Genomic DNA, 10,846 nt, shown 5'->3' with positions numbered 1-10,846 from the left:
TGGGGTTTCTTCATAACAGGTTCCCAACCCTGAAGTTAGTTTGCAATCTTACCTTGTTAAAGGCCAAAAGATACATTTTCTAACCTACAACTAAAAATTAATATTGCAGTGGTCCATGGTGGCTGTGCCACTACCAGTTCTTATAGAACTGGCAACCCCATCACCTAGAGGCCACGCCCGATAGCCATGCAATAACAGCCATGGGTAAAAAAATGGGATCTTTTCGCCATAGGGTCCCAAGCCTGAAAAATGGGGTCTCTTCGTCAAAGGATCCCAAGCCTGAAAAATTAGGTCTCTTCGCCACAGGGTGCCATTCCTGAAAAATGGGGTTTCTTTGAAACAAGGTCCCAAGCCTGAAAAATGCAGTTTCTTTGCCACAGGATCCCAAGCCTGAAAAAATGGGGTTTCTTTGCCACAGGCTCCCAAGCCTGAAAAATTGGGTTTCTTTGCCACAGGATCCCAAGCCTGAAAAATCAGGTTTCTCTGCAACAGGATCCCAAGCCTGAAAAATGGGGTTACTTTGCCACAGGATCCCAAGCTTAAAAAAATGGGGTTTCTTTGCCACAGGATTCCAAGCATGAAAAATTGGGTTTCTTTGCCACAGGATCCCAAGCCTGAAAAATGGGGTTTCTTTGCCACAGGATACCAAGCCTGAAAAATTGGCTTTCTTTGCCACAGGGTCCCAAGCCTGAAAAAATGGGGTTTCTTTGCCACAGGATCCCAAGCCTGAAATGGAGTTTCTACAAAACAGGTTCCCAAGCCTGAAGTTAGGCTGCAAGCTTACCTTGTTAAAGGCCAAAAGATAAACTTTCTAACTTACAACAAAAAATTATATTGCGGTGGTCCATGGTGGCTGTGCCACTACCAGTTCTTATAGAACTGGCAACCCCATCGCCTAGAGGCCATGCCCGATAGCCATGCAATAACAGCCACGTGTTAAAAAAAATGGGATCTTTTCGCCATAGGGTCCCAAGCCTGAAAAATGGGGTTTCTTTGCCACAGGATCCAAAGCCTGAAAAATGGGATTTCTTTGCCACAGGATCCCAAGCCTGAAAAATTGGGTTTCTTTGCCTTAGGATCCCAAGCCTGAAAAATGGGGGTTCTTTGCCACAGGATCCCAAGCCTGAAAACAGGGTTTCTTTGCCACAAGATCCCAAGCCTAAAAAATGGGGTTTCTTTGCCACAGGTCCCAAGCCTGAAAAATGGGGTTTCTTTGCCACAGGATCCCAAGCCTGAAAAACCAGGTTTCTTTGCCACAGGATCCCAAGCCTGAAAATGGGATTTTTTTGCCACAGGATCCCAAGCCTGAAAAGTGGGGTTTCTTTGCCTTAGGATCCCAAGCCTGAAAAATGGGGGTTCTTTGCCGCAGGATCCGAAGCCTGAAAAATAGGGTTTCTTTGCCACAGGATCCCAAGCCTGAAATGGGGTTTCTTCATAACAGGTTCCCAACCCTGAAGTTAGTTTGCAATCTTACCTTGTTAAAGGCCAAAAGATAAATTTTCTAACCTACAACAAAAAATTAATATTGCAGTGGTCCATGGTGGCTGTGCCACTACCAGTTCTTATAGAACTGGCAACCCCATCACCTAGAGGCCACGCCCGATAGCCATGCAATAACAGCCATGGGTAAAAAAATGGGATCTTTTCGCCATAGGGTCCCAAGCCTGAAAAATGGGGTCTCTTCGTCAAAGGATCCCAAGCCTGAAAAATTAGGTCTCTTCGCCACAGGGTGCCATACCTGAAAAATGGGGTTTCTTTGAAACAAGGTCCCAAGCCTGAAAAATTGGGTTTCTTTGCCACAGGATCCCAAGCCTGAAAAAATGGGGTTTCTTTGCCACAGGCTCCCAAGCCTGAAAAATTGGGTTTCTTTGCCACAGGATCCCAAGCCTGAAAAATCAGGTTTCTCTGCAACAGGATCCCAAGCCTGAAAATGGGGTTACTGTGCCACAGGATCCCAAGCTTAAAAAAATGGGGTTTCTTTGCCACAGGATTCCAAGCCTGAAAAATTGGGTTTCTTTGCCACAGGATCCCAAGCCTGAAAAATGGGGTTTCTTTGCCACAGGATACCAAGCCTGAAAAATTGGCTTTCTTTGCCACAGGGTCCCAAGCCTGAAAAATGGGGTTTCTTTGCCACAGGATCCCAAGCCTGAAATGGAGTTTCTACAAAACAGGTTCCCAAGCCTGAAGTTAGGCTGCAAGCTTACCTTGTTAAAGGCCAAAAGATAAACTTTCTAACTTACAGCAAAAAATTATATTGCGGTGGTCCATGGTGGCTGTGCCACTACCAGTTCTTATAGAACTGGCAACCCCATCGCCTAGATGCCATGCCCGATAGCCATGCAATAACAGCCACGTGTTAAAAAAAATGGGATCTTTTCGCCATAGGGTCCCAAGCCTGAAAAATGGGGTTTCTTTGCCACAGGATCCAAAGCCTAAAAAATGGGATTTCTTTGCCACAGGATCCCAAGCCTGAAAAATTGGGTTTCTTTGCCTTAGGATCCCAAGCCTGAAAAATGGGGGTTCTTTGCCACAGGATCCCAAGCCTGAAAACAGGGTTTCTTTGCCACAGGATCCCAAGCCTAAAAAATGGGGTTTCTTTGCCACAGGTCCCAAGCCTGAAAAATTGGGTTTCTTTGCCACAGGATCCCAAGCCTGAAAAATCAGGTTTCTTTGTAACAGGATCCCAAGCCTGAAAAATGGTGTTTCTTTGCCACAGGATTTCAAGCCTGAAAAAATTGGGCTTTCTTTGCTACAGGATTCCAAGCCTGAAATATGGGGTTTCTTTGCCACAGGATCCCAAGCCTAAAAAAATTGGGGTTTCTTTGCTACAGGATTCCAAGTCTGAAATATGGGATTTCTTTGCCACAGGATCCCAATCCTGATAAATGGGGTTTCTTTGCCACAGGATCCCAATCCTGAAAAATTGGGTTTCTTTGCCACAGGATCCCAAGCCTGAAATGGGATTTCTTCATAACAGGTTCCCAACCCTGAAGTTAGGCTGCAATCTTACCTTGTTAAAGGCCAAATGATAAACTTTCTAACTTACAACAAAAAATTTATATTGCAGTGGTCCATGGTGGCTGTGCCACTACCAGTTCTTATAGAACTGGCAACCCCATCGCCGAGAGGCCACGCCCGATAGCCATGCAATAACACCCACGGGTAAAAAAAAATGGGATTTTTTCGCCATAGGGTCCCAAGCCTGAAAAATGGGGTTTCTTTGCCACAGGATCCCAAGCCTGAAAAATGGTATTTCTTTGCCACAGGATCCCAATCCCGAAAAATGGGGTTTCTTTGCCTTAGGATCCCAAGCCTAAAAAATGTTTTTTTTTTGCCACAGGATCCCAAGCCTGAAAAATGAGATTTCTTTGCCACAGGATCCCAAGCCTGAAAAATGGGGTTTCTTTGCAACAGGATCCCAAGCCTGAAAAATGGGGTTTCTTTGCCACAGGATCCCAATCCCGAAAAATGGGGTTTCTTTGCCTTAGGATCCCAAGCCTAAAAAATGTTTTTTTTTTGCACAGGATCCCAAGCCTGAAAAATGAGATTTCTTTGCCACAGGATCCCAAGCCTGAAAAATGGGGTTTCTTTGCAACAGGATCCCAAGCCTGAAAAATGGGGTTTCTTTGCCACAGGATCCTAAGCCTGAAATGGGGTTTCTTCATAACAGGTTCCCAAGCCTGAAGTTAGGCTGCAAGCTAACCTTGTTAAAGGCCAAAAGATAAACTTTCTAACTTACAACAAAAAATTATTATTGCGGTGGTCCATGTTGGCTGTGCCACTACCAGTTCTTATAGAACTGGCAACCCCATCACGTAGAGGCCACGCCCGATAGCCATGCAATAACAGCCACAGGTAAAAAAATGGGATCTTTTCGCCATAGGGTCCCAAGCCTCTCCTGCCACAATATATATATATATATATATATATATCTATCACAGAGTATATCATAATATATTTATTATAATATGGCAGTGCACCCACAGAGGCAGAAAGGGAGCATACCTTTTTTATAGGATTGAGGATTAGAAGCAGGTCCAGAACAGTAGAAACCGGATAATTCAGTCATGATCAGCAGAGACATCTCCTGGTGTCCCTTGTACTCTGAGTCCTCCTCTGCACTAGTGAAAGACAGCTCTGCTCTCCTCAATTACTGGAGGCAGAGCGCCAGTGCAAATAGGGAGTCCGAGATGAGCGCGGTAGCTATACTGGCTCTCCTAATCATAACAGCGCCTCACACATGTCCCGCTTCCCCTGCAGCAGTGGCAGCAGATGCTCCTCTATCAACTCCCTCAGCCACTGCATCCATGCACAAATGCCATGCTTTGCAGGGGGTAAGCGCAGAAGGGGCCGCGTTACATGCCACACACGGCACGGCGGGTTTACAGGAATGAGTCAGTTTGACTTACTGCGGCCGTCACAGAACTGGAGACAACGAAGGCGAGGTGCCACCTTTAGGGTAGGAGCCCAGCGGCAGCCGACTCCGTTGCCTCCCAGAGTTCTGCCTCTGCTATAGTGTAATATTATTATGTTGGTACCCACTAACCATGCACACAAGGAGCGCTCCAGTGCTGCTAATCATTTCTATTTTCTAGCAATGATTTTCATGTAAGGATATTTGTAAGAATGAGAGTTTATCTGCTCATCTTCATCATCCTCATCCATATTGATTTTTCTATTTTCTTTTCAATGGTATTTGTAACTTCTATTAAAGCAAACATATACATATAACAGATATTGGGGGAGATGTACTAAGCTTTGAAGAGCGAGGTGGAGAGTTATAAAGTACCAGCCAATCACCTCCTAAATGCCATGTCACAGGCTATGTTTGAAAAATGGCAGTTAGGAGTGATTGGCTGGTACTTTATCTCTCTCCACTTTATCACTCTCCCCAAGGCTTAGTATATCTGCCCCATTATCATACAAATAATATGTGGCAGCATTCATATAGATGACTATGGGGGTCATTCCGAGTTGATCGCTAGCTGAAAATGTTCACTGCGCAGCGATGATGCAAAAAAAAGGAACTTCTGTGCATGCGTATGCGGCACAATGCGCACGCGCGACATACTTTCACAACGGCCGATGTAGTTTCACACAAGGTCTAGCGAAGCTTTTCAGTCGCAGTGCTGGAGTGATTGACAAGAAGTGGGCGTTTCTGGGTGTCAACTGACCGTTTTCATGGAGTGCTCGAAAAACGCAGGCATGCCAGGAAAAACGCCGGCGTGGCTGGGCGAACGCTGGGCGGGTTTGTGACGTCAAATCTGGAACTGACCAGTCTGAAGTGATCGCAAGCGCTGAGTAGGTCTGAAGCTACTCTGAAACTGCACAAAAATATATTGTATCCGCTGTGCGATCCTTTCATTCACACTTCTGCTAAGCTAAAATACACTCCCAGTGGGAGGCGGCATAGCGTTTGCACGGCTGCTAAAAACAGCTAGCGAGCGATCAACTCGGAATGACCCCTACATTCTAAAATATTACATGGCTGAGATAAATACATTATATAGCAGCATATTGTGGGACAGGTATTGTGCTAGGGTTTCAGGTAAAGTCAAATTTTGGACCGCCTCTATTTTAACTGCTCCGTATTTATCATCTATTTAGCTCTACGAGAGAGCGCGCAGTGGGCGGAACCATCTTTTTTTGTTAGTACACAGACAAATCAACTTCTCAGGGATCACAGATTAAGTTATTAAATGCAACTATAAAAAGAGATTTCAAGACAGTGTAAAAATCAGGCCCGGCCCTACGCATATGCCGACTACGCTTCTGTGTAGAGCACAGAACTGATGAGGGTGCTCTGCAGCCTGTGTTCTCTAAACCACCCAGCAGCCAGACTTCACACCAGGGACGTGCAGTCAGGGGAGGCAGGGGAGGCAGTGCCTCCCCTGTCATCATTAATGATTAAAATAATACAAAGAAGATACTTATGACACATATTCTGTGTCATAAGTATCTACTTTAGCCTTTGCTTTATTTTAATCATTTTTACCTTATTTAATAATGCTTTTAATATATTTCAGAGGCACCGCTCTCGGTGCCTCCCGCTATCAGTAAAAAAGGACTGGAAGCAGGGGGCGGGGCCAAGCATTGGGCAGTGAAAGCCCATTAAAAAAAGCAGCAAAAGCGGCACTTACTAGAAGTGCCGCTTTGACAGGGGTGTGCTTTCAGCCTATATGAAAGCACGCCCCTGTCACTAACACACTGCTCCCTGCCTACAAGCTCCAGGATCCAGCTCATCCCCTCCCCTCTACTCCTCTCCCGGTGTTTGCTTCACCTGTCTCCCCATGCTTCTCTCGGCTGATGCCGCTGGCCTCACCGGCCCTACCTTCCAGCCTCTCCACTGCCGCCGGTCCCCGCAAGTTGGGACCCGAGAGGCTGAGCTGATAGTAAGGACCCGAGAGGCTGAGCTGAGGCGGGGCGTAAGGCAAAGCCAGGTGTGCTGAGAGGATGGAGAGCTGCTGCGGGGATCCTGGCTTCTAGGGAAGCCTGGGGAGTCATACGGGCACGCAGGAGGGAGCAAGTAGGAGGCGCTGTCACTGATGTCGCTCCCGGCCAGGGCACAGCGAGGAGTCTCACTCTCTATGTGTCGGGGACAGGCGGCGGGTGGATGCGGCACCGCTATTCACTATTGCAGTACAGTAAAGTAAGTGCAGGGTCCGAGGGGCGGGAAGGGGAGAGACGAGGAGGGGGGTGGTATGATCTTAGTGCCTGCACTGTCTGGAAGGGAATGGGGAGGGGGGGGGGGGGTTGTGCTGCTGGTGAGAGTGATAATAGTGCTTGAACTGTCTGGAAGGGGATGGGGGGGGGGGGCTGCTGCTGGTGAGAGTGATAATAGTGCCTGACCTGTCTGGAGGGGGTGGGTGAGGGTGACCTTGGTATCTTTGCTTTCCATGGAGGGGTGGGGGTGTTGCTGGTGGGTGTGGGTGTGTGTGTGATCTTGGTGCCTGTGAGGCCACACCCTCATTGCAAGGTCATAACTTCTTTTCCGGGAACACGCGAACCTTCAGCGCATGCAGGGACAGCGGCGGTAGCGGGCATCGGCGGGACATTATGGCTGCAGTGCCTCACCAGCCACTGACCTCACCGCACGCCACTGCTCCACACCCGCACTACATCTCTGTTGAGTGAGGCGCCCAATTCACTCACAGATCCGACTGCAGCAGCGCCAGCTGACAGGTGGTGGCGGGCGGCCTGGCTTGATCAGCTACATCGGACCCCTTACAGACATTAATCCGGCCCTGTGCCCAAGGCAGCGTGACAGGAGCAGCATCAACACCGCATATATGCAGAAGCAGAGTGGCACAAGTGTGTGTTGTAATAAATCACAAAATGACCCAGTCATACTCCGCGTGTGTGTGTCAGTGTTCCCCTGGGACCTGCACCATATGTGTGTGTCAGTGTGCCCCCTATACAATCTATGTAATATGTATAAGTGGCTCCTTTGTGGTGTAATAAGCGGTTCCACGTTACACCATGATATGCTTTTTATGTTTTTTCGGTGCTATATATAACCTTGGAGACTGCAAATCGTGAGGACTATGTGACAGACTGCCATATAAAGAAAGCAACAAAATACTGAGTATCATTTTGATATCTTATTTATACATTTGGGACATTTACTGAGGCGCCAGAGACCAGTGGAATTCCTTTTTACTTTGTGTATACTACTGTGGTGTAATGTGTATACTGTAAGTGGCTCTACTGTGGTGTAATGTGTATAAGTGGCTCTACTGTGGTGTAATGTATATACTACTGTGGTATAACGTGTATAAGTGTCTCCTCTGTGGCATAACATGTATCTCTACTGTGGTGTGGCGTAGCATGTATATTGGTCTCTACTGTGCAATGCAATGTGAATTGATACTATTCTGTGGCCATGCCCCTTTCCCATGAAGCCACGCCCCTATATATTTTACTAAGGGGTGCCAAAATATATTTCCGCATACCAAAAAATTCGGCTAGGGCTGGCCCTGGTAAAATTGGAGAATGTGAAATTGACGTTTCACTGTATTTAACATTTTAAGCATGAATATATATAACTGTATAAATAGAGTGATCTGTGTCAAATGAAAATAAGAAGCTATGCCTGATAATAGGCCAAATATAACAGACCTCGAGATTCCAAAAGTGCTGATGTTTTGGATATTTAGCCATAAAGTTTCAAATAATGGCTACTTAAAATTTTGAAGCTGAATTATGAAACATTTGTCCCTTTTTGCAGTGTGGAGGCTATTACATTTGGCACAATATGAAGCTATGGTGAGAGTACAGCCAATCAGAATAAAGATAAGTAGCACCAGAATGTGGTGATTGGGTACTTACAGTATCAAAGAGAAGGTCTCAGAAATTTGAAAAGTATGCACTTTCCAAGAGGTCACTGTCTTGCTGGGAACTGTCTCGGTGCTTAGCTAGACGTGTGCATTCAGACACAGCATCCTCAGCTATCATCCTGGAGGGCAAAGACTCCTTTATGACATCATAGGCTTCTCAATGACTTCACAAGGCCATGACATGACATCCCAGAATTATACAGCAAAAGTAACTCATAATAGGTAATGGTTAATGCAGCATCTATTTATATCTATAGATCTAGAAATCATCATGTACTCTATCAGTGATAGATTAAGGAAATAAGTGCCAAGTGACCACCTGCAGCTAGCCATGTCCATTTGTACTGTATATCTACAATGCATTCCATTATTTTAGTCAAGCAAATAAAAACTTTTTTTATATTAATAGGATTAAACTTCTTATCAACTGATGATTGTCCCCAGCGCCAGCCACACAATAAAAATGTAACACTAAAATAACATTAATAAAAGGATATTAACAGAAAGACTCAAGCACAGTGATTTGCCATTAAAAATGGTCAGCTATTTATTTATTTTTAAAATCTATTTAGGAAATGTATTGTGGCAAAGAATGGATGGGCATAAACCTGCAATCGTCTGAGGGGTGTCCCGTGCACACACCAATTAGAAGCAACATAAAGGCACATGAGGGTAAACCAGGAATGAGGTGGTAGAAGAAAAAGAGGAGGAGGAGGAGGAGGAGGAGGGGAGAGATGGGAAGGGGTTGAGGGGAGAGGAAGGATAACACAAAAAAACTTGGCGAGAGGTGAAACCAAAAACCTGCTGAGGGACTGAGGAATTGTAATTATTATTGGCAATTAGATGAATTCCGATTAGCCGAATTAAGTCCATCAGTTCAGGGAAAAAGTAAAATCCCTTCAAAACTTCCGCTGACAACAGCAGCAATTAGTTAGTCCCCAAGTAGGGTAGTCAAGAGGTAACAAGACAAACAAGACAACAAGGACATGACTAATAAAACGAATAAATATAACATAATAGTACCAACAATCAACGCAAAGTCCCAAATTATGCTATCTTTATACTTACTTGGCTTGTCAAGGTGGTAATGGTCTCTTTGATTTCCTCTAGAGATGACGCTGGGAAAATCTGCTTAAATTGAAGCATTGTGCAAAGCACAGGGGGCAGATGGTGTTAATCTGCAGCCATTGTGTCAAGCATGATATGTGGAAATCATGCTGGTAAGATAACATGGGCTACTTCTTCTCCACACTCAAACTGTGAATGGCAGATACTACAGGACTCTATTGATCCTCCTTCTCAAAAGGTGCATCTCCTGTAGGTTGGAAGGTGAGCAAGAATGGCTCTACGGATGCTGTCTAGTATCATGAGTTTGAAGCCCGTGCAATGATTGCATACTGGCTGGCACTCGGCCCATTTGCTGCTCCTCCTGATGTTGGTCCTGCTGCTGTTTGTCCTGATGTTGGTCCTGCTGGTAGTGGTCCTCCTGATGTTTGTTCTGCTGCTGTTGTGTCGTTTGAATATGGTCTTCCTGCAGATGGTCACCTGTTGATGGTCGGAGGTGTCCTGATCTCAGCCATGTGATGTTCTGATCGGGTCCATCTGAAAAGATATTTAATATATTGTAGATATAATAGACGTAGGCAACAAGTAAAGATCAAATTTTGTTGCTATACAATATGAGTTACAGCAATAATGATTTAGATTTACCTTAAGATATTTATAACCAGTGGCGGCTCCAGAGGTGGGGCTGAAGCACAGTCCATAATTCATATAGGGTAGTAACACCAACTGTCAGTAAGTCCCTGCTGGTTATGTTTGGGAGTGTTTGGAGTGGCAGTTGGTGTGGCTCCACTATTAAAATTTTGGACTATGCTGCAGCCCCGCCTCTAGAGGCGCCACTGTTTACAACTTAAAAAAGAGCTACAAAAGTACAAATGCAAAGATGCAGGTCCCAGATGTTTAGCTGTTCCTGATCAGTAACTGATGGACAGCATGGAAGGTGCCACCCAGTAACACAGTGACACTGCCTATGACCAATATTATAATCCCTCCCACTTCAAAGGACAGCTGCTTGTTTTAGATTTAATTTACTAAACAAACATTTTACTTACATTAATTTCCAATTAGCTTGGCTAATTCCCTCCGGCTCATTGCAGCTGATGACAAAAAAGTTCTTTCTCTGGAGACCTTTTCTCTTGTGTCAGCAGCTGCTTCTACTCAAGAAATGCCAGTGATATTACCGTGCAGTGGGGGTTTATACATGGCCCATGTGGTATGCGGGCAGCAGTTGGTAATGGCAGTTGGTAATGGCTCTTGCTTCACATCAGCTCCCTGCTGCCCCATACCCCACATCACCGTCCCACTGATATTACACAGCTACACATATGGTAAATCAGTGGAAAAATGACATGCTAGTGCTGTGGAGTCACCACACCAAGAACAGGGTGATTTGGGGCATCTCCTGAAATCATCTTAGCTTCTGGGCCCAGTTCCAATATGTATACTAC

The 10,846-nt window shown here is 45.5% G+C and overlaps 1 long non-coding RNA gene across 1 annotated transcript; it reads right to left on the bottom strand.

Annotated features, from left to right (window-relative positions):
* Positions 1–8,287: 8,287 nt before the first annotated feature.
* LOC134928922 (uncharacterized) lies at positions 8,288–10,592 on the bottom strand. The gene is made up of 3 exons (XR_010178126.1): positions 10,451–10,592; positions 9,405–9,938; positions 8,288–8,455 (listed from the first exon to the last, which is right to left on the bottom strand). It is a non-coding gene; the product is annotated as an uncharacterized LOC134928922 (long non-coding RNA).
* Positions 10,593–10,846: the final 254 nt, after the last annotated feature.

This window comes from Pseudophryne corroboree, chromosome 5 (genome assembly GCF_028390025.1).
Source record: "Pseudophryne corroboree isolate aPseCor3 chromosome 5, aPseCor3.hap2, whole genome shotgun sequence".
Taxonomy (NCBI): domain Eukaryota; kingdom Metazoa; phylum Chordata; class Amphibia; order Anura; family Myobatrachidae; genus Pseudophryne; species Pseudophryne corroboree.
This window is presented reverse-complemented; position numbering and strand designations above follow the sequence as displayed.